Source organism: Cyanistes caeruleus, unplaced genomic scaffold (assembly GCF_971803275.1).
Source record: "Cyanistes caeruleus unplaced genomic scaffold, bCyaCae1.hap1.1 HAP1_SUPER_30, whole genome shotgun sequence".
In the NCBI taxonomy this organism is placed as follows: domain Eukaryota; kingdom Metazoa; phylum Chordata; class Aves; order Passeriformes; family Paridae; genus Cyanistes; species Cyanistes caeruleus.
Window position 1 is genome coordinate 892,653 of NW_028256295.1, and position 19,853 is coordinate 912,505.

Below are 19,853 nucleotides of genomic sequence, written 5' to 3' on the forward strand. Positions count from 1 at the left end.
AGCCGGGGCCGGGGCCGGGGCCGGGGCCGGGGCCGGGGCCGGGGTCGGGGTCGGAGCCGGGGTCGGGGTCGGGGTCGGGCCAGGCGGAGCCAAAGGGCAGCGATGCCGCCCCAGCCCCAGGCAATGATGCCCGCCCAGCACAGCCAGAGCCAGCACAGCCAGAGCTGGGCGGAGGTGAGACCGCGGAGGGACGGCCGGGGATGGGGCCGGGGACGGGGACGGGGCCGGGGACGGGGACGGGGCCGGGGCAGCCCCGCCCGGGGCCAGGGCCGGACCGGGGGCATGGCCCGGCCGGGCACGGGGAGAGGGAACCTGGAAGAGGAGGGGACACAGGAAAAGGGAGTCGGGGATGGGGTGCGGGACAGTGGGAGAGGGAGAGGAGAATCGACGGATTCAAGAAATTCGCTTTTTATCTCTTCCACTGCTGCTGCCGCCGCTGCTGCTGCTGCTGCCGCCGCTGCCGCTGCAACTGAAGCACCGGGGCCGTTTGTCCCCGTGTCCGTTTGTCCGTTGCCCGCTCGGCCCCGCCCCGAGCCCCGCGCTCCCCGGGCAGCCCCTGAGCCCGGCCAAACACGGCAACTTTGCCCTGCTGAGCCAAGAGCCAGAGTCTGGACTCCTGCACAGGGGCACAGCAATGCCCTTGGCTGCTGCTGTGCCTTGTCCCTGCTGAGGCTCAGACACCGTCTGAGCACATTCCCTGAATGCAGAATTTGTACCTGAGCCAAGCACTGCACTTGTGTCTCCAGCACTGCTTTCCAAGGAAAACAGGGCAAGGCAAACTGGCTATAGCTCAGGATATTTTACAGGGTCTAAAACTTGCCAAGTCTCAGATCTTAGAGGTGAGAGCCATTTGGAATGAATGGGATGGAGAAACAGTGCAAGATGGAAAAGGGGAACATAAAAATAAATAGAGAAAAATAGAGAAAAACATACTGGTCGTTTCTTTTGATTTTATTTTCATTTCTTAAAAAAGCTGTTTCCATTTTCCCAGAATCTTCTCCCCAGTCCCGTCTGTTCTTTCCAAAAACCTGTCCTGGAGAACAAGGCGCAGCTCCTGTCACAAGATGTGCCCCCAGCTGCAGCTTCTCTTGGCTCCCCACACTGTGAGTGCAGCACAACTCTTGCAGCAAAGCAGGACAAATGTTTGAAGGACTTGACAACTTGTTCTTTCTTTTCCTTGTGCACAGGGGAGTTGTGCCATTGGTGAGGTTTTCATTGTTGCTCTTCTACCCAAAGAAAACATGATGGGCTACCAGGAATTGTTGGGGAATACAAGCCTGGCTGAATGTGGAGAAAGAATCTCCAGAGCCTGCAGCCAGCAGTGGAGAGCTCATCATTCCAACAGCCCCATGGACATCTGGAAAGTGATCTGGAACATGAAGATGGGCTGACAGAGGGAGTTTGTTTCTGTGTTCACTTGAGATGATTCTACATCTCTTGCACTGGGAGAAATCAAGAGCACAATCAGTTGATGATAAGCAGCAGAACATGATAAGCTGGACCTGTCAGTGGATGAGAGAAAGAACGTGAAAAGGAGAAATGCAGGGACTGACTTGGTGAACTTTGTGTGTAAGAAGGGTCATTTTTTCCTAATAATTCCCAATTAATTCCCTTTGCTTTTATCCTTTTAACCAGGCCAATTGCATCTCAGATTTCCCAGGAAATGAGAACCTTGTGGAGCTGCCTGAAAGGTGCCCTGTTCCTTTTTCTGCTGCTGCTCAGAAGAAACAATGAAGCGAGTTGGGAAGTTCTGGTTTTTCTTTCTCCTGGTGGATTTTTTCATTTTATTTGCCACTGCAGAGGCAATTTCTGTGATGGCCTCTGTCAGTTGATTCTATTTCAGCAGCAGTAGCAGCAACAGGGCTGTGTTTGAGCACTGCAAATGTGACCTGTGTGGCTTTAATTCCCCTCGACTTAGTGCTCAGGGACTTGGGAGCATTTTGATCTCTACTGATCATGATGCCTGAAACAAAAATCCTGAGTTCCCTGTGACAAAAGCACAGTGGGTAGCACTGATTGAAAGAGGCAATTGCAGCTGTACTGCTAAAATTCAAGTGGCAAGCAGAAGAGGGGCAAGAGCAGCTGGAATCTACACTTGCCAAGGCCAGGGCACCAACAGCCTCCTGCTGTCACCTCAGGGTGAGTAAAACAGGGCTGAAAACAGCGCTGGAACCCGATCCTTTCTTCCTCTGAGGGCTGGCTGAGGGCAGCAGAGGCGGGCCCTGAGGAATCAGGGCTGTTTGCGGGGGATTGTTGCTGTAGTCCAGCATTGCCCTGGCAAAAGCCCTGGGAAGCCGAGGCAGGAGCAGGTGGGAAGGGCCGGCGCTGCTGCTGCTCGTGGCCGGGAGCCCCGGCCGGGCCGGGCCTGCGCCCGCTGCGCTGCGGCTGCTGCTGCTGCCAGAGCCGGGCGGGACTCGGGGACAGGGAATGGACACGGGGGGACAGCAAAGGCCTTGGGGGCTGCAGGGATGTTGGTGCTGGGGCCAGCGCCAGCACAGAGCTTCAGCCCGCAATGAACCCCGAGGGAAACGCTGGGGAAAGGCTCCATTCAGCCTTTCTTTACTCGGCGCTGTGAAGGGACCGAAATAAAAGGAGAGTGAGCAGGGCCCGACCCCTTCTCCTTTGGGAGGAGCCCCTGGGGCTGTGAGGGGCCGTGAGGGGAAATGAGAGGTTCTATGGGGCCATGAGAGGTTCTGTGGGGCTGTGAGGGGCTGTGAGGGGAAATGAGAGGTTCTATGGGGCCATGAGGGGCTGTGAGGGGAAATGAGGGGCCATGAAGGGACATGAGGGGCTGTGAGAGGTTCTATGAGGCCATGAGAGGTTCTGTGGGGCCATGAGGGGTAGTGAGGGGCCATGAGGAGCTGTGAGGGGCCAAGATATGTTCTATGGGGCCATGAGAGGTTCTATGGGGCCATGAGAGGTTCTATGATGGCCATGAGGGGTTGTGAAGGGCCATGAGGAGCCTCAGCCCTGGCAGGAGGGGTCCCACCATGTCCCCAGGGCAGGGCAGGGCAGCCGTGAGGGGCCGCGAGTGCAGATGTGGCAGCAGAGTGGGCTTGGGGCACCTCTGGGAAGGGATGAGACCCTTCCCCAGCTCCAAACCACACTAAACCCACCATTAAAAGGATTTTCCATCTTTAGAATCCACTGGCAACTTGGAAATGACTGTACAGTTTAAACCCAGTGGGAAAAGCAAGGGAATTTTCCCAGTGAGAGACATCCATCCATTTTTATTCATGTCCAAGGTTTAAAAGTCTTGACAGTGAAAAGTAATACTAATAAATAATAATAACAACAAGAACAAGTTTATTTCTTGAATAATAATTCTTCTGAATCCCAACAATCAGCTCAGAAACATGTTTTTGTTTGTAATAGATTAGTAGTAAAGAAATAAATTGAAATAGATTTCATTTGTAATTCAGACATGTTTCATCCTTTTCCCCATTTTTGGTCTCCTTCCTCCAGGGTAATTTCCTTTACTCACCCACTTTCTAATAGGTAGAAGGGAGTTAAGCACACTGGAAAAGACAACAGCTCCTGTTTCCAAGGGAAGCAGCCACCACTCCAGGGAACCTGAATTGCCCCCAGGCTCGTGTGTGCACTTGAAGGGTGAGCAGGTGTTGGGGACAGAGATCTCAAACTCCTTCTAAGGCTGTGAGAAACCCACAAGTGGCAAAGTATCATTGTGGGTCAACTCCTGCTGAAATTCCATTCCCCCACACCCTCCAAATGGGCAGGCAGGGCTGGGCTCTGGCAGGGTTCAGTTTTGAGTGCCTTGTGCTCCCTGGCATGGAAGTGATCCTATGAACTCTGGTACTGATGGACTGTGGAATGGCTGCTGAAGGAGGAGGGGGAATCTCAGCAGACAGGAAAGTCTCTTCTTCTCCTGTCTCCCTGCAGAACCCCCTCTCCAAAGAGAAATGCCTGTGCTGGGTTTCCATGGCACCCCTTCCCTCAGCCCAGTGTCTGAGCCACTGTGAGCTCTGCAGGAGCCAAAGCCAGAGCAGTCCCAATATCAGTCACCCCACGGTCCCCACACAGCAGGAGAAAGCACTGCTTGCAGTGGGGCTGCTGATCTGTGACCCGTCCTGGTTCCATCCACCCCACTCCTCTCAGCCACAGGCACCAGAAGGATCCCAGGAAAGCCACAGTGCTCTACCAGATGCCAGGAGCACTCCCTGCTGTGGCCTCAGGGATGCTGGGTGACCTCGTGGATGAGGATCTGTGGCTGGTGATGGAATGTGTGGATGGAGGCCCTTGACAGGAGGTTGTTGGAGACACGTGTGGGGCTGAAGGAGAGATGGCAGCTGTCAGTGGGGAGGGCAGGGACCCTGCTTGTGAGTCCATTGCCTTGGACACCCTCAGCCACAGGATGTCCAAGGAGTCACACAAGGCTTTGGCACTCTCAGCCTTCTTTCCCCCAAGTTCCTGCTTTCTGTACATTGACAGTAGAGAACCTTGCTTGTTTCTACAACTAGAATAAAGGTCCAAGATGGAACAAGCCTTGCTGGTTTTAGTCAGAAGCATCAGTGACCAAAAGTTGTGTTTCCATTGGTTTGCTCACATCTAAGTTCCTTCTCAGTGTTCAGGCTGGGCTGTGGGGTGTCCTCATTTGCTGCATTTTCTGAGTTCCTCTTGGATCCCTTGAGCAATAGGTTGTGCCCTTGGAGGATCCTTTGTGCTCCTTGGTGACCCAGGAGAACCTTCCAGGCGGTTTTTGGGGGAGCTGCTGCTGTGATGTCACAGGAACGTTGCCGTGTCCTTGTGGTGTTCCCGTTGCTGTGGGGCACAGAGGCCTCAGTGTCAGAGCGGCTCTGGGCACCTGCTCATTGCCTGAGGATCCTCCTGCCCGAGGCATTCTCAGCAGCCAGCCCAGCCCCTGACGGGTGTCCTTCTGTCCTGGCAGGGGGACAGACAGTCTGCAGACGTGTGCAGCACAGCCAAAATGATCCAGCAAGTGGTTGCTGCAGTTTGCACTCTGCACTCTGGGGCTTCTGATGGGTATTTTTTAACCCACTGGGTCCCTAAGTCGAGGATTTCCCCAGGTGCACCATATGTGCCTTTGGGATTGCTGTGGGCTTTCCATTCTTCCTTTGGAACAGAGGTGATTTTGAAAGAAAATTGCCATTAAGATGCCATTTATTTGGGAAAGCTCTTGCCAACATCTTCTTAGAAAGGGGTTGTTTGTAGCCAGCAGGTTGTGCACAGCATTTGGAATGGAGCCTGGGGGGGTTCTGTTCCCCAAGAGGAGAGTCTGTGGCAGTGAACCCTGGCATTCCCTCTGTTTGCTGATCCAGCCAAAAACTGGACACAGCCTTGTATTTTGTGCTGTTCTCTTGCTTGCTGTGTGATCCAAAAGGACTGTGGCTCCAGGAGGGGAATTGTGAAAGTAAAATGCTCTCTTGGCATTGACTTGTTGTGTGGGATTTTCCAGCAGAGGCAGCTTTTTCTCCTAACAGCATCTGGTTCAGGTGAAGGTCCCCTCACACATGGATACTGCACAGCTCCTTCTTCAGTGAGCAGGAAAGGAACCTTTGGTGTTCAGAGATCCCAGTTGTTCCCTTTCAACACCATCATGAGCCCAGTAAGCTCCAGTATGATCCTTGTCACAAGGCAGCACTCCCAGGATGGTCCCAGTTGCCTCTGGCTAGATCAACCCAGTCAGTCCCAGTATGATGCCATTGGCTCCCAACGTGCTCCCAGTTGCTCCCAGTCACCCCCAGTATGGGGGATGATGTGCATGGTGTGTTCCCAGTCATTCTCAGATACTCCCAGTATGAGTCCAGTCACTCCCAGTATGATCCAAAATTGGATTGCTGGGAGGCCTCATGGAATCCTGGAGACCATTGTGACACTCTAGGGCCCCATGGAACTGTGGTGACACCAGGTTGGCTGGGAGTGTTGATGTGCTGCAGGGTAGGAGGGCTCTGCACAGGGAGCTGGACAGGCTGGATCCAGGGCCCAAACCCAACAAGGTGAGGTTTAACAAGTCCAAGTGCCGGGTCCTGCACTTTGGCCCCAACAACCCCTGCAGTGCTCCAGGCTGGGGACAGAGTGGCTGGACAGCAGCCAGGCAGAAAGGGAGCTGGGGCACTGATGGACAGCGGGCTGGGCATGAGCCAGCAGTGTGCCCAGGTGGCCAAGGAGGCCAATGGCTCCTGGCCTGGATCAGGAACAGTGTGGCCAGCAGGAGCAGGGCAGGGATTCCTCCCCTCTACTCTGCACTGGTTGGGCAGCACCTCGAGTGCTGTGTCCAGTTCTGGGCCCCCAATTTAGGAAGGCCATGGAGGGGCTGGAGCGTGTCCAGAGAAGGGCAACAAGGCTGGTGAGGGGTCTGGAGCACAAGTCCTGTAAGTGATAGTAAAAGGTCTCAAAATGTTAGAAAATTCGGGGACTTAGAAAGGAAGTTAGGTTTGGAAAGGCCTTGGAAAAGTAGGCCCTGGGAAATGTTAGGCCTTGTACTTGCTAAAGATCAGGTCAAACTGCACCTGTGTAATCAGTAGATGATCATGATACAATTGTTAGATATGATTGGATATAATTATTGTTTAAAGAACATGAGGAACAATGTGAGGGGGCTGGGGGGTATCACGAGAAATCCATGCTTGGGTAAAAACAATGCTTACAATAGAACAATGTAAGTTTAATAATTAATATGTGAGTTATATAATGATAGAGTATAAAAGATGTTCAGTCCAAAACCAAGATGGGTCAGATTTGGGTATGTGTACCCCTGACACCCAGAGCTCTTAATAAAGCACCTGCATATGATCATTTGCGATTATGTGTGTTCCTGAATGCTAACCATTTCATCAGATTTTACCGGAATTTTGTGAGATATTTGTAAAATTTTATGGAATTTTTGTGGAATTTTGCAGGATATTGAGGGCATTTTGTGAGATGTTTCTGGAATTTGGTAGGATTTTGAAAATATTTAGGGTTTTTTTTTAATTTTTCAGCAATTTCGTGAAATTTTGCTGAAATTTAATGGGATTTTGAGAAAATTTAAGTAATTTTAAGGGATTTTTCTTGAATTTTCTGGGATTATCTTGAAATTTGAGGGATTTTTATTGAATTTTGTGGGATGTTGAGAAAATGTAAATATTTTTCTGGGATTTTTCTGGAATTTTGTGGGATTTTTTTGGAATGTTGTGGAATTCTCTGGACTTTTGTGGGATTTTGAAGAGACTTGAAAAGTTTTGAGGAATTTTTCTGGGATTTTGTGGAAATTTGTTGAGATTTTGTGGGATGTTTCTGGAATATTGTGGGATTTTACAGGAATTTTGTGGGATACTGAGATTTTGTGGGATGTTTATGAAAATTTGTGGGATTTTGAGAAAATTTAAATAATATTGTTAGATTTTTCTAAAACTTTGTGGGATTTTTTTGGAATGTTGTGGAATTCTCTGGACTTTTGAGGGGTTTTGAGGAGATATGAAGAATTTTGAGTTATTTTTCGAGACTGTGTGGAAATTTGTGAAGATTTTGTGGGATGTTTCAGGAATTTTGATGGATTTTTCCTGGAAAATTTGTGGAATATTGAGGAGACTTGAAAAATTTTGAGGGATTTTTCTTAAATATGGGGAACTTGAGGAGATTTTGTGGGATTTTTCTGGAATTTGGTAGGGTTTTGAGAAGATTTAGGGCGTTTTGTGGGATTTTTTCACTATTTCATAATGCTTTTCAAGAATTTTGTGGGATTTTGAGAAAATTTAAAGAATTTTATGGGATGTTTCAGGATTTTTTGGGGACATTGGGGAGACTTGAAGAATTTTGAGGGATTTTTCCGAGATTGTGTGGAAATTTGTAATGATTTTGTGGGATTTTCCTGGAATTTGGTAGGGTTTTGAGAAGATTTAGGGAATTTTGTGGGATGTTTCTGGAATTCTGTGGGATTTTCCTGGAATTTTGTGGGATTTTTGTGGAATTTTGAAGGATTTTGACGAGACATGAAGAATTTTGGGGGATTTTTCGTAGATTGTGTGGAAATTTGTAAAGATTTTGTGGGATGTTTGTGGAATTTGGTAGTGTTTTGAGAAGGTTTAGGGAATTTTGAGGGTTTTTTCACAATTTCGTGATGCTTTTCTGGAATTTTGTGGGATTTTGAGAAATGTAAATAATTTTGTGGGACGTTTCTGGAATTTTGTGCGGTTTTTTTGGAAGGTTGTGGAATATTCTGGAATTTGGTGAGATTTTGTGGATACTTGAAGAATTTTCCAAAGATTTCCTTAGATTGTGTTTAAATTTGTAAAGTTTCTGGAATATGGTAGGGTTTTGAGAAGATTTTTCTGGTATTTTGTGGGTTGTTTGTGGAATTTGGTAGGGTTTTGAGAAGATTTAGAGTTTGTTAGGATGATTGTGGTGTTTTGTGGTATTTTTCTGGAATTTTGTGGGATTTTTGTGGAATTTTGTGGGATTTTGAGAGGACTTGAAGAATTTTGAGGGATTTTTCCTAGATTGTGTGGAAATTTGCAAATATTCTGTGGGATGTTTCTGGAATTTGGTAGGATATTGTGAAGATTAAGGGAAATTTGTGGGATATTTCTGAAATTTGTGGGGTTTTTCTGGAATTTTGTGGGATGTTTCTGGAATTTTTGGGCTTTTTTCTGGAATTTTGTCAAATTTTTGTGGAACTTTGTAGGAATTTTGTGGAATTTTGTAGGATTTTGAGATGACTTGAAGAATTTTGAGGGATTTTTCTTAGATTGTGTGGAAATTGGAGGAGATTTTGTGGGATGTTTTTGGAATTTGGTAGGGTTTCTACATGATTTACCGAATTATGTGTGCGTTTTCTGGAATTTTTTGGCATTTTGAGAAAATTTAAATAATTTTGTGGGATTTTTCTGGAATTTTGTAGGATTTTTTGGAATGTTGTGGAATTTTCTGGAATTTTGTGGGATTTTGAGAAGACTTGAAGAATTTTGAAAGATTTTTCTTAGATTGTGTGGAAATTTGTGGAGTTTTTGTGGGACGTTTCTGGAATTTGGTAGGGTTTTAAGAAGATTTAGGGAATTTTTTGGGATGTTTCTGGAATTTTGTGTGATTTTTGTGGTATTTTGTGGGATATTGAGAAGACTTGAAGAATTTAGAGGGATTTTTCTCAGATTTTGTAGAAATTTGTGGAGATTTTGTAGGATGTTTCTGAATTTCGTAGGGTTTTGAGAAGTTTCAAGAAATTCTGTGGGTTTTTTTTAATTTTGAGGGATTTTGAGGACATATGAACAACTTTGTGGGATTTTGGAGGTGCGCCTACAACTCCCGTGATGCTCCGCGGCACCTTTAAACCGTATTATACCGGCGCCTACAGCTCCCATCATCCCCCGCGGCCCAGAGATTCCCTGTTACAGCCCCCCGAGTGCCCGCTCGGACCCCAAAGGGTCCCCAGATTTCCCCCCCTTGACCCCCAAGTGTCCCCCTGACCCCGAATTGTCCCACAGAATCCCTAAATGCCCCTCCAAGTGCGCACTCGATTCCCCTAAGTGTCCTCCAGACCCCCAAGTTCTCTCTAAATTCCCTCCCCAGACACAAAGCTGCCCCAAATGTTCCCCAGAAGTCTCCATGGACCCCAAAGTGGCCCCTTTTACCCTGTCTGAGAATAATTTCAAAATTATGATTAACGGGCTAAAAATAGGAGTAATTAGCATAAAGAGGGAGAAATAGAGGTCAGTTAATTAATGAAGGGAATTGTGGTACTTAGAGCCAGAGAACAATAATGTTTTTTGTTCCTGAAAAGGTATCAATTCTTTTATATAGATGCAAAAACAAGGTTATAAGAATACAGAATAATATTATTATAAAAAGTAAAATTTTATTTTTATAAATTAATTAGATTTTAATGATAAACAAAAATTGATAAATGTTTCTCAGTGTTTTGGGATGTCAGTCCCAGGTGGGCGATGTCAGACATGCTGAGGCTCGGGGTGAGGAGCAGGTTGTCCAAACAGGGGCAGCCCACAAGGGGCTCATTCTTCTCCCTGACCAGACCTCCTCAGGAGACATTCAGCATCAGGATTGTAAAGAGTAAATCGTGACCTCCTGATCAGTACACAAAGATGTTTTACAGTTTGAACAGTAGAATGTTGTCACCGTAAGGGGCCTTCTTTGTTAATATAGCTCATGTTGTGTCATGTTTGGTAAATACCAATGTTGTTGTACCAGCCTTGTTAATGCCACCTGGCCTTGTCTATTGCCTCTGCTGCTCCCGGCACCCCCAGTGGCACCGATGACAGCACCCAGTGTGTAGATGAGCCCAACTCCCATGGGGGTAGCACCCAGGGGAAGTGGGATTAACATCCAAAGACCCCTAGAATCAGCGAGCCAGGGCACAAACTGGACTCCAACCTACACTAAGGAGCAAGGGAGAACATTGAGCAATTGACTGATGTTCCAGACTTTATCACCATAACTAAACCACATTTGCTCTCCACGACTACCCAAGATTTACAGTAAACCGGAGTCCTTCTAGAGGCTCACGTGAAGGCAGAATCCCTAGCTCTGCCCTGTGGCAATATTGAACATTTTTTCCTCTGGGTCATCCATTTGGAACAGCAGTGGTCGAGCTCCCCCACCCAAAGCTGCCCTCAATAAAGGCATTAAAAAGGAGCTGCTCTCCTTGCCTGCTCTTTTCAGAAGGACTGACCCCGTGGCAGAGTGACCCACGCTGCAGCACTGTGAGGGGCTGTTCCCCATGGGATGGACTCAGCTTGGAGAAGTTCCTGGAGAAGTCTCCGGTGGGAGAGAGCCCAGGGTGCAGCAGGGGAACGACTCCTGTCCCTGAGCAGGGGGAAAAGCCCCGGGGGATGGAGTGACCATGGCCCCATTCCCTGTGTCCCTGCACTGCCGGGGGAGGAGGCACAGCTGGGAGGAGGGAGGGGTGGGGGAAGCTGGTTTTAAGGGTCTTCCTTTACTTCTCATGATCGTGCTCGGAGTTTTTGGAGTTTTCAGCCAGAAATCTCTCTCCTCCCCCACTCATCCACAGGGATTTGGGGCAGTTTTCCCTTTTTTGGGGGGAAATCCGAGCCATGCACTGAGGCACCTAATTAGAGGTGAGAGAAGTGAGGCTCCAGGGCTTCCCGCTGAGCCGGAGCCACCGAACACCCAGGGCAGGGAAAGGCGAGCCGGGAGCTGCGGAGAACTTTGTTTGTGTTGGGAGCTCAATGGCGGCTCGGGCCGGGCCCGTTCCAAGCCTGTTCCTCATCTCCGCCCTTCCCTCACACAGCCCGGGGCGGGCCCTGAGAGCGCGGGGCGGGGCTGTGCCGTGTGCAGAGCCCGCCGCTGGCTGCGATTGGCTGCTGCTGCCGTCACTCGTGGCTCTGGCGATCGCTGATTGGGCAAAGCGGGGACAAGCCCGGCCCCGCTGGCGCCCCCAGAGGGGCCGTGGGGCAGGAGAGCCGCCATTGCCGGAGCGTCTGTGCGGGCCCGGCAGCGGCGGCAGCAGCCGGAGCCCGGTGAGGCGGCGGCGGAGCTCGGAGGCGGCCCCAGCCATCGCAGGTGGGAGCCGCGCTCGGTTCTGCGGGGGCTCGGGGCTCGCTGCGGGCCCGGGAGGGGGCGGCAGGGGGCTGTGGCGGGTGGCTTGTGCCGTGGCCGGCCCGTGTTGGCCCTGGCGTGAGGGCGCTGCGGGAGCGGCTGCCCGCGGTCTCCTTCCCGCTGGGGCCTCGGCAGGAGCCGGTGCCGGAGCAGCGCTGGCTCGTCCCGCTTCGTGTCGGTAGCCCGGAGGTGGCTGCGCTGTGCCCGGGGCTGGGCGGGAAAATTCCCGGCGCCAGAGGTTTGTGTGGCCAAAGGAGGCAGAGGAGCGGTGTGAGAGTGACTTTATTGCTGCCCAAAGGGAGAGGCCGTGGGGCATTTGCCGTGCGCTCTCTCCAGCTGCTGGAGGACGCGGCCTCGTTTTTGTCCTGATTTTCCCGGCCGCGTGTCCCTGTCCCTTTCCCCACTGGCGGAGGTGCTTGGAAGGTTCAGACTTCCCCATCTGCCTCCTGCATGTCCCGGTTAATATGTACCCACCACTTTTGTAGAACATCCGATGTTGATGGCTCTGTTAAGTCTTTGTTCTTCTGGAAGTTCAGGAATTTAGCGGGACTTTGTCAGTCCTTGTCAATTGGTAACATTTTCTGAAACTGATGCTTTCTCCCATTGCTTCCTTATGTGCAAGTCCGTGGCCCTATCTGCAAGCAGATTCACTCATTGACTCTGTTTTTTCTTCCTGGGTGTTCTTTGATTTTGGGATTGCTCTCAGTGCCCTCATTCTCTGTCCTTTTGTAGCCGTTTGTGGCCTGGCTGCCCCCTGCATCCCCTTGCTCAGCTGCTGAATGAGCTGCACTCAGCAAGGTGTGTGCATGGTGAAAAGATGAGAGTTGCTGTAGAACATAAGAGGAGAAACTGCATTCCTTTAACCCATGGTCTGCCAGGGAACCACAGAAATGTTGCCCATGCCCATCCTTTCCACATTTGGACCAGTACATGAGCTCTTTTCTTCTATCCTTTGTTATCTGTTTCTCCACTTTACCTTTGTAATCTATTTGCCAACAGCAGTTTGAGTCATTTAACTTTGCACAAACTCTGCCTCCTTTTCCTGCTGAAAGATAATCTGACTCCATCCCATGGTGAAATGTGTTCCTCATCTGAGTGGATTGGTTGGGAAGAAAGTCAGGAACTGGAGCTGTCTGGTTGGGGATTATTTTGAGGACATCATGTAATCTAATTATACCATGGAAATGATAAATTAGTTCTCTGGCTCCAGATATGAATTTGTTAGGGTTCCCAGGGGCTGGCCCATGGTGTTGCAGGATTTGTTCTGGTGGCTGTTTGTCTTTTCCCCATTTTTGGGTATTCCCTCCAGCCAGGGTTGCATCAATTTTGGGCTTTTCTCTGATTAAATCAGCACATACTTGGATTCCCAACTGATTTCCCTTAACTTGGGGTAGCAAAAAAACCCCCAGTGCTCTAATTCACCCTGGATAACATAGAAAGTGAGAGCACAAGTTGGGGTGGGGAGTGGGATGATTCTCCCCCATTTTTTATAGTGAAGTTTTCACAACAATCTCCATTTGCAGTTTTCCTTTTCAGCTTAACCAATTTCTGTGCCAGAGTCAGATATCCTCACCATGGGCTCTGCCTTTAGCTGTGCAAATTCTGCCTGTGCCCCCAGGCAGAGCTTGGGGTGAGGGGCAGAGGAATTCAGGCCAATACCTCCCCCAGGCAGGAACACCCTGGTACATTGTCCAGGCTTTGCCCCAGGGGTGTTAATTTGCATTTCTAAAGCTCCTCTGCTGGCTGCCTGGAATGAAGCTTCTCCTCTTCCAGGGCAGCCATGGGATGACTCACATGGAGAACACCCCCCCCCCCCCTTACAATTTTTTTATTTATTTTTTTTAATACAATTTTCTATTAACTGTTTAGCTTTTAAAGGGCCTCTTTTCAAACTCTTCTACTTTTCAAAATGCAGCTTAAAGGTGAACATGGAAAAACCCATACCATAATGTTGCCATCACTAAGAGCCATGCAGAAATATAAAAACAAAAATTAGAAAGAAATCAAGTATTTTCTTTTTCTTCTCTTCTGACTAAAAACTGATTCTCACACCCCTGGCCCAAGCAGAACTGACAACAGAAAAGTAGAATTATTACGAAAAATTCTTCTAATGGTGTAATCCATTCACTGAAACTGTGAAAAGCAGAAACTCTCCAACAATGTCTCCAGAGAAATAAGGCATGACTTGATTCTGAACAGAATCATTTCAACCACACATAGTCTGCATGTGCAGAGAAAATCATTCCATGACATGTGAGTTTTACTAGATGTTTCCTAAACTTTATACAGTCTGAACCCATAGAAATTCATTAGTTTAGTGTTCATTGTTTCCACGGTGTGGAGTCCTTAGTGTTTGGTTTCCTGTTGCATCCAGATTTCTGTGTCTCTGATGTGAATTAGGTCTGCACTCCTGCATTTCCTGCTCAGCCTTTTCCAGACCCCCTTGGATCCCCATTCCTGGGCCCTGGGACCCCCCCCGCATCTCCTTCCCCAGCTCCGGGACCCCCTGCACCCCCTTCTCCTGCACCAACAGCGCCCTGCACCCCCATTCCCGGGGATCCTCCCCTGGCAGCCCCTGGATCCCCCGGTTCCGTCAGCCCGGGGACCCCCGGAGCCCCATTCCCGGCCATCCCGGGGCACCGCACCCCCAGGCCTCCCTTTCCAGGGAAAGCCGAGCTGGGCACGGGGCTCTCCAGCCGCTCTGACATTTCTGATCACCCAAAGGAGAGGGAGAGAGCAGCAGAGAGAGAGAAGGAGATTGGGAATCGGGGCTCGGGCTCCCAGCGCCCGCTCCTGCTCCGCCGGGGCTGGGGAGCCGCAGCCGCAGGAAAAATGGGATCCGCGGATCCCGGGGCTTCCCCCGCTTTGGGCCGAAACCGGCGGGTTCCAGGCAGAGTTTGAGCGCAGGGCCCGGGAGTTCAGCCCAGTTTGTCCCGGGGGTCCCGCAGTGCGCGGCCGAGGAGGGTCCCGGGGGATCCCGGGAGGGGATCCAGGGGAATTCCCTGGAATTGCCCCGTCCCCTCCCCCCGCGCTCCCTCGGGCACTTTCGCTTCCGCCTTGGCCGCCCTGCGCCGCCGGGTTCTGCCCGGCGACCGGTGACGTCACTGCAGCCTCGGGCTGCCACTGGCGGGCAGCAAAGAGCGGCGCCAATGGCGGGGCCGGAGGCGGCTCTGAGGGCGGGGCCGGAGCTGTGGGCGGGGCCGCAGCGGAGCAGCGCGATGGCTCCAGCGCTGGGGCCGGGGGCGCTCCCGGTGGGCGGCGAGAGGTGAGAGGGACCCCCGGCACCGGGACTCTTTGATCGCCCATTCCGGAGCGCCGAGGGGCCCCTAAACCCCCACTCCTGGGCACCGCCATCCCACCGAACCCCCATTCCCGGCCGTGGGTCCCACCCTGCACCCCCTTATCCGGCACCAGGAACGCCTGCACCCCTTTCCCGGCCATCCCGCCTCCCGCAGCCCCCAGAGCCCCCTTCTCCTTCACCCATTTACCCCCCGGACCCCTATTCCTGCCTCTCCCAGCAGCCAGCCCCTCCTTTCCTCAGCACTCAGGACACCCGGGACCCCTATTCCCAGCCATCCCGGCTTTCCCTGCCCTGTCCTGGCAATGGGGACAGCGGGGACCCTTGGAGCTCCCTTTCCTGGGTACAGGAACGCCCTGAACTCCAGCCATGCCACATCTAGCCAGCCCTAGCCTCCCCTCTTGTCACTCCTGGCATCCCCAAATGCCCTTCCCGGCTCTCCCCATTCCCCCTTTCCTTCAGCCGTGACCCCCCCGATCCCAAATCTCCAAATGTCCCCCCAGTTCTCCTCTCCCTGCGTTCCCTGCACGCGGCGCTGTCGGAGCCCGGCCCGGGCTTCCCGCAGTCCATGTCCATGGGGTCCCTGGCTGGGATCCCCTTCCAGCGCCGCCGCAGCGAGCGGGGCCGGGCGGAGCCGAGCCGGGATCTTGGGATAGCCAGGGCTGGGATCTTGGGATAGCCAGGGCTGGGATCTTGGGATAGCCAGGGCTGGGATATTGGGATAGCCAGGGCTGGGATCTTGGGATAGCCAGGGCTGGGATCTTGGGATAGCCAGAGCTGGGATCTTGGGATAGCCAGGGCTGGGATCTTGGGATAGCCAGAGCTGGGATATTGGGATAGCCAGGGCTGGGATATTGGGATAGCCAGAGCTGGGATATTGGGATAGCCAGGGCTGGGATATTGGGATAGCCAGAGCTGGGATATTGGGATAGCCAGGGCTGGGATATTGGGATAGCCAGGGCTGGGATATTGGGATAGCCAGGGCTGGGATATTGGGATAGCCAGAGCCGGGATCTTGGGATAGCCAGAGCTGGGATATTGGGATAGCCAGGGCTGGGATATTGGGATAGCCAGGGCTGGGATATTGGGATAGCCAGAGCTGGGATATTGGGATAGCCGGGGCTGGGATATTGGGATAGCCAGGGCTGGGATATTGGGATAGCCAGGGCTGGGATATTGGGATAGCCAGAGCTGGGATATTGGGATAGCCAGGGCTGGGATATTGGGATAGCCAGGGCTGGGATATTGGGATAGCCAGGGCTGGGATATTGGGATAGCCAGGGCTGGGATATTGGGATAGCCAGGGCTGGGATCTTGGGATAGCCAGGGCCGGCACAAGGAGCGGCACCGGCACGGGGCCAGCGGGGAGCTGCAGATGCTGCAGCAGCGGCACAGCCAGAGCGGGGCTGAGCGGGGGGAGCCGGGGCTGGGGGATCTGTGGGGCTGCGATGTCGACTGTGGCACCGCCATGGGGATCCCTGAGATCCAGGCTGAGGGATTAACAAATTCCCTGGCTCACAGCTGCAGGGAATGTCTCCGGAAATATGTCAGATATGGGCGGGAGGCGCTGGAGTGTAAAGGTGGGGAGGGCAGAATTCCCAGGGAATATGGGAATTGAGAATGCAGGATTTGGGAGGGCAAAATTTGGGAATGTGGGAATTCTCATGCAAATTCCATGGATGGATTTCAGACATCCCATTCCCGTGAGGTCTCCATGGATGGATCCCGCTGCTGTCCCATTCCCAAGGGAATTCTGTGGATGGATCTCACTGCGATGCCATTCCCATGGAATTCTTTGGGCAGATCTTCCCATCCCACTGCCATGAGAGCCCCAATCCGGTTCCCCCCCAACCCCATCCTTGGGATCACCCTGTTCCTTGCCATCCCCACCCCCACAAGACTCTTGGGGGTCCCCACCATGACCCACCAAGCCACCCCCAAACTCTTCCTGGTCCCTCTTCTTTCCCCCACACCGGGAATTCCTGGGAGTCCCCCCGTGTCCCCTCCCCCAGGACTTTGGGGGTCCCACCTGACCTGTCCGTGCACCCCCAGATTTCTTCCACAGCCCCCCTGTGATGGTGGAGGGTGGGGGCCGAGTGCTGGTGCCCCCCTGCCTGCAGCAGATCCAGCGGTGAGGGCAGTTTGGGGGGTCCCTCAGCATTTGGGGTCCCTGGGATTTGGGGTGACCCCCCGGGCCCCCCAGGATCTCCCTGAACACGCTGACGCTGCCCGTGCACAGTGAGAAGGTTCAAACCCAGCATTTGGGGTCCCCAGCACTGCCACCCGCATTGCCCAGGTACCCCCAAACCTGCCGAGAACCCCCAAAGCCCCCGGGACACCCCAACCTCCCCTGATCCCAAACACAGCCCTGGATGCTCCAAAAACTCCCCAAAACTGCAAAACCCCATAGAGACATTGAGAAGGTTCATACCTGGCATGGGGTCCCCATGTCCATCACCAGCTGGTTCCCCAAAACAGCCTTGGGACCCCCAATTCCACCCCTGGGATCGCCCAAATTCCCCCATCAGGACCCCTGTAAACCCCCTTGAGAACTCCCAAAAAACAACCATGGCCCCAAAAACACCCAGAACTTCTGAAAAACCCCAGGAACCCCTTATGAAGGTTTATACCGAGCACGGGATCCCCATGGACACCATCAGCATCACCCAGGTACCCCCAACCCCTCCCGGGACCCCCAACCCCTCCCGGGCTCCACTGCCGGAACCAACGGGAGCGGTGTTGCCCTTTTAAGAGGAGTTACAGTGGGACCCGACAACACCGGGGACCCTTAAAGCGGCCATGGTAGAGAGAACCCCCAAAATCCACCCTGGGGGACAAAACATCCCCTACAGGGGCTTGGGGTGGGGACACCCCTAAAAATGTCACTTAAAGCCGTCATGATCCCCCCTCAAAAGGGGCTTGTGGGGCAGCGGCTGCACAAACACCCTAAAATGGGGAGGAAAAAACACCCCTGTAGTGGTGGGATCCCCCCAAAAAACCTGAAAAAGAGAAAAACTCCTCTTGAGAGGGACCTGAAGACCCTGAAGGGCCCTGGAAGAGGGACAAGATCCCCTCCTGTGCTGGGGCCTCCCCGAGCCGGGAACTCTCCCGTTCCTGCACTCGGGGGAGCCCCGAACGACGGCGGCTCCTGGGCTGAGCCCCCCTCAGCCGGGGCTGCGGGGGGAACTGGGGGGGCTGGGACGGGGCTTGGGGCTCCTGGGGTGAACTGGGGGACCCTCAGTGCTCCCACCTCCCCCTGTTCCCCTGTCCCGCCCCGTTCCCATTGTTCCCCCAAAGCTCCGCTGCCCCCAGCTCGGTTTGGGGGGGACCCAGCCCTTTCCCATCGTGTCCCGGCCCGGCCCCGCTCACCCGAGGGCTCCGAACCACGCACAGGGACAGAGGAGGGACAGAGGAGGAGGAAGAGGAGGGGCAGAGCAGGAGGAAGAGCTGGAGCAGGCAGAGGAGGCTCCACCTGCGCTCCCCGCTCTCTGCATCTGCAGCTCCTTCGGGACCATCGCCCCCCATCCCGCAGGTGCCCGGGGAGGGGGAGCTCGCCCCAAATCCCCCGGGGCTCCCTGGCTTTGGGGTTTTTGGGGGGGATGTTTGGGGATGGCAGGGCTCCAGAGCCGAGCCGCAGATGCCCCTCGGGGGCACCCCGGGGGTCCCCGGGAGGTGTTTTTGGGGAGTCCCGGTGGCGGTGGCGGCAGAGCCCCGGCAAAGGGGCCGGGGGGATGCGGGTCCGGCATGGCCGGGAAAGGGGTTCGGGGCTCCCGGTGCCGGCAGTGGCTGCTCCCAGCATTGCCCAGTTGCTCACCCCGTGTGGCTCCAGTTTCCTGTGAGCCCCACGATAAGCCAAATCACTCCCAGTCATTCCCTATTAGAGTACAATTTGTCTCCATTTTATCCCATTTTTCCACATTTTTATCCAATTTTTCCCCATTTTTATCCCATTTCTTTCCCATTTTTGCTCTATTTTTTCTAATTTTTATCCCATTTTCATGTAATTTTCCCCTATTTTAATCCTATTTCTTATTTTTCCCCAATTTTTTCCCCATTTTTTTCTTTTCCTCTCAATTTTCCCCTTTTTTATCTCATTTGTCCTCATTTTTTCCCAGTTTTTTTTCCTATTTTTCCTCCACTTTTACTCAAATCGTCCCCCATGTGTTCCTATTTTTCCCATTTTTTCCATTTTTAATCTATTATTTCCTAATTTTATGCTATTTTTGCTCCATTTTCTCCCAGTTTTTTCCCCATTTTTACTCCTATTTTCCCCGATTTCTTCCAATTTTCCCCCATTTTTGCCTCATCTTTACCTTTTTTTTCCTATTTTTGTCCCAGTTTTCCCCATTTCCCCCCTCTCCCATTTTTATCCTGGTTTTATCTTACTTTTCCACAATTTTATCCCAATTTTCTTCCATTCCTTTCTCCCATTTTTCCCAATTTTTCCTCCATTTCCATCCAATTATCCCAAAATTTTCCCTATTTTTATCCAATTTTTTCCCATTTTTTCCCCCCATTTTGGCTCCATTTCTCCCCATTTTCCTCCATTTTTCCTCCCATTTTTCTCACTTTTCCCCTATGTTTTTGTAGTTTTCCCTAACTTTTCCCCATTCTTCCTCCATTTTTATCCTATTTTTCCCCATTTCCCCCTATCTTCCCCATTTAATTATCCCAAAAATTGAAATTTGGGGTAAAAAAAATAGAAGTTTTGGGGGGAAAAAAGGGTGCTTTGGTGGCAAAATTTCATGAATTTAAATCACAGCTTTCCCATGATTTTTCCATGATTTCCAGCCAGAAGGAGGTGTGGGATTCATCCCAATGTTCTGGAAGCTGGAAGAGGACCAAGCCATCAGTCTCCCAAAAAACCTGGAGTAGCTCATCCGCAATTCCACCTTTCCCCAGTCCCTGGATTCTCAGGTCTGGAAATTCTTCTACGATCTCCCAGGTAGGCAATTCCTAAAATTCCATGGAAAAATGGGATAGGGGGATTTAATCCTGGTTTTTTCCTGATTTTTCCCATTTTTTTCCC

At 51.9% G+C, this 19,853-nt stretch overlaps 1 protein-coding gene across 1 annotated transcript in view; it reads left to right on the top strand.

The window, feature by feature from the left end:
- The first annotated feature begins 5,875 nt into the window (after positions 1-5,875).
- Positions 5,876-19,853, top strand: part of LOC147645241 (uncharacterized) — a 234,263-nt gene continuing 220,285 nt past the window's right edge. The window contains exon 1 of the mRNA XM_086874804.1: positions 5,876-5,975. The gene's annotated coding sequence lies outside the window, so the exon portion shown is untranslated. The remainder of the gene's footprint in view (positions 5,976-19,853) is intronic.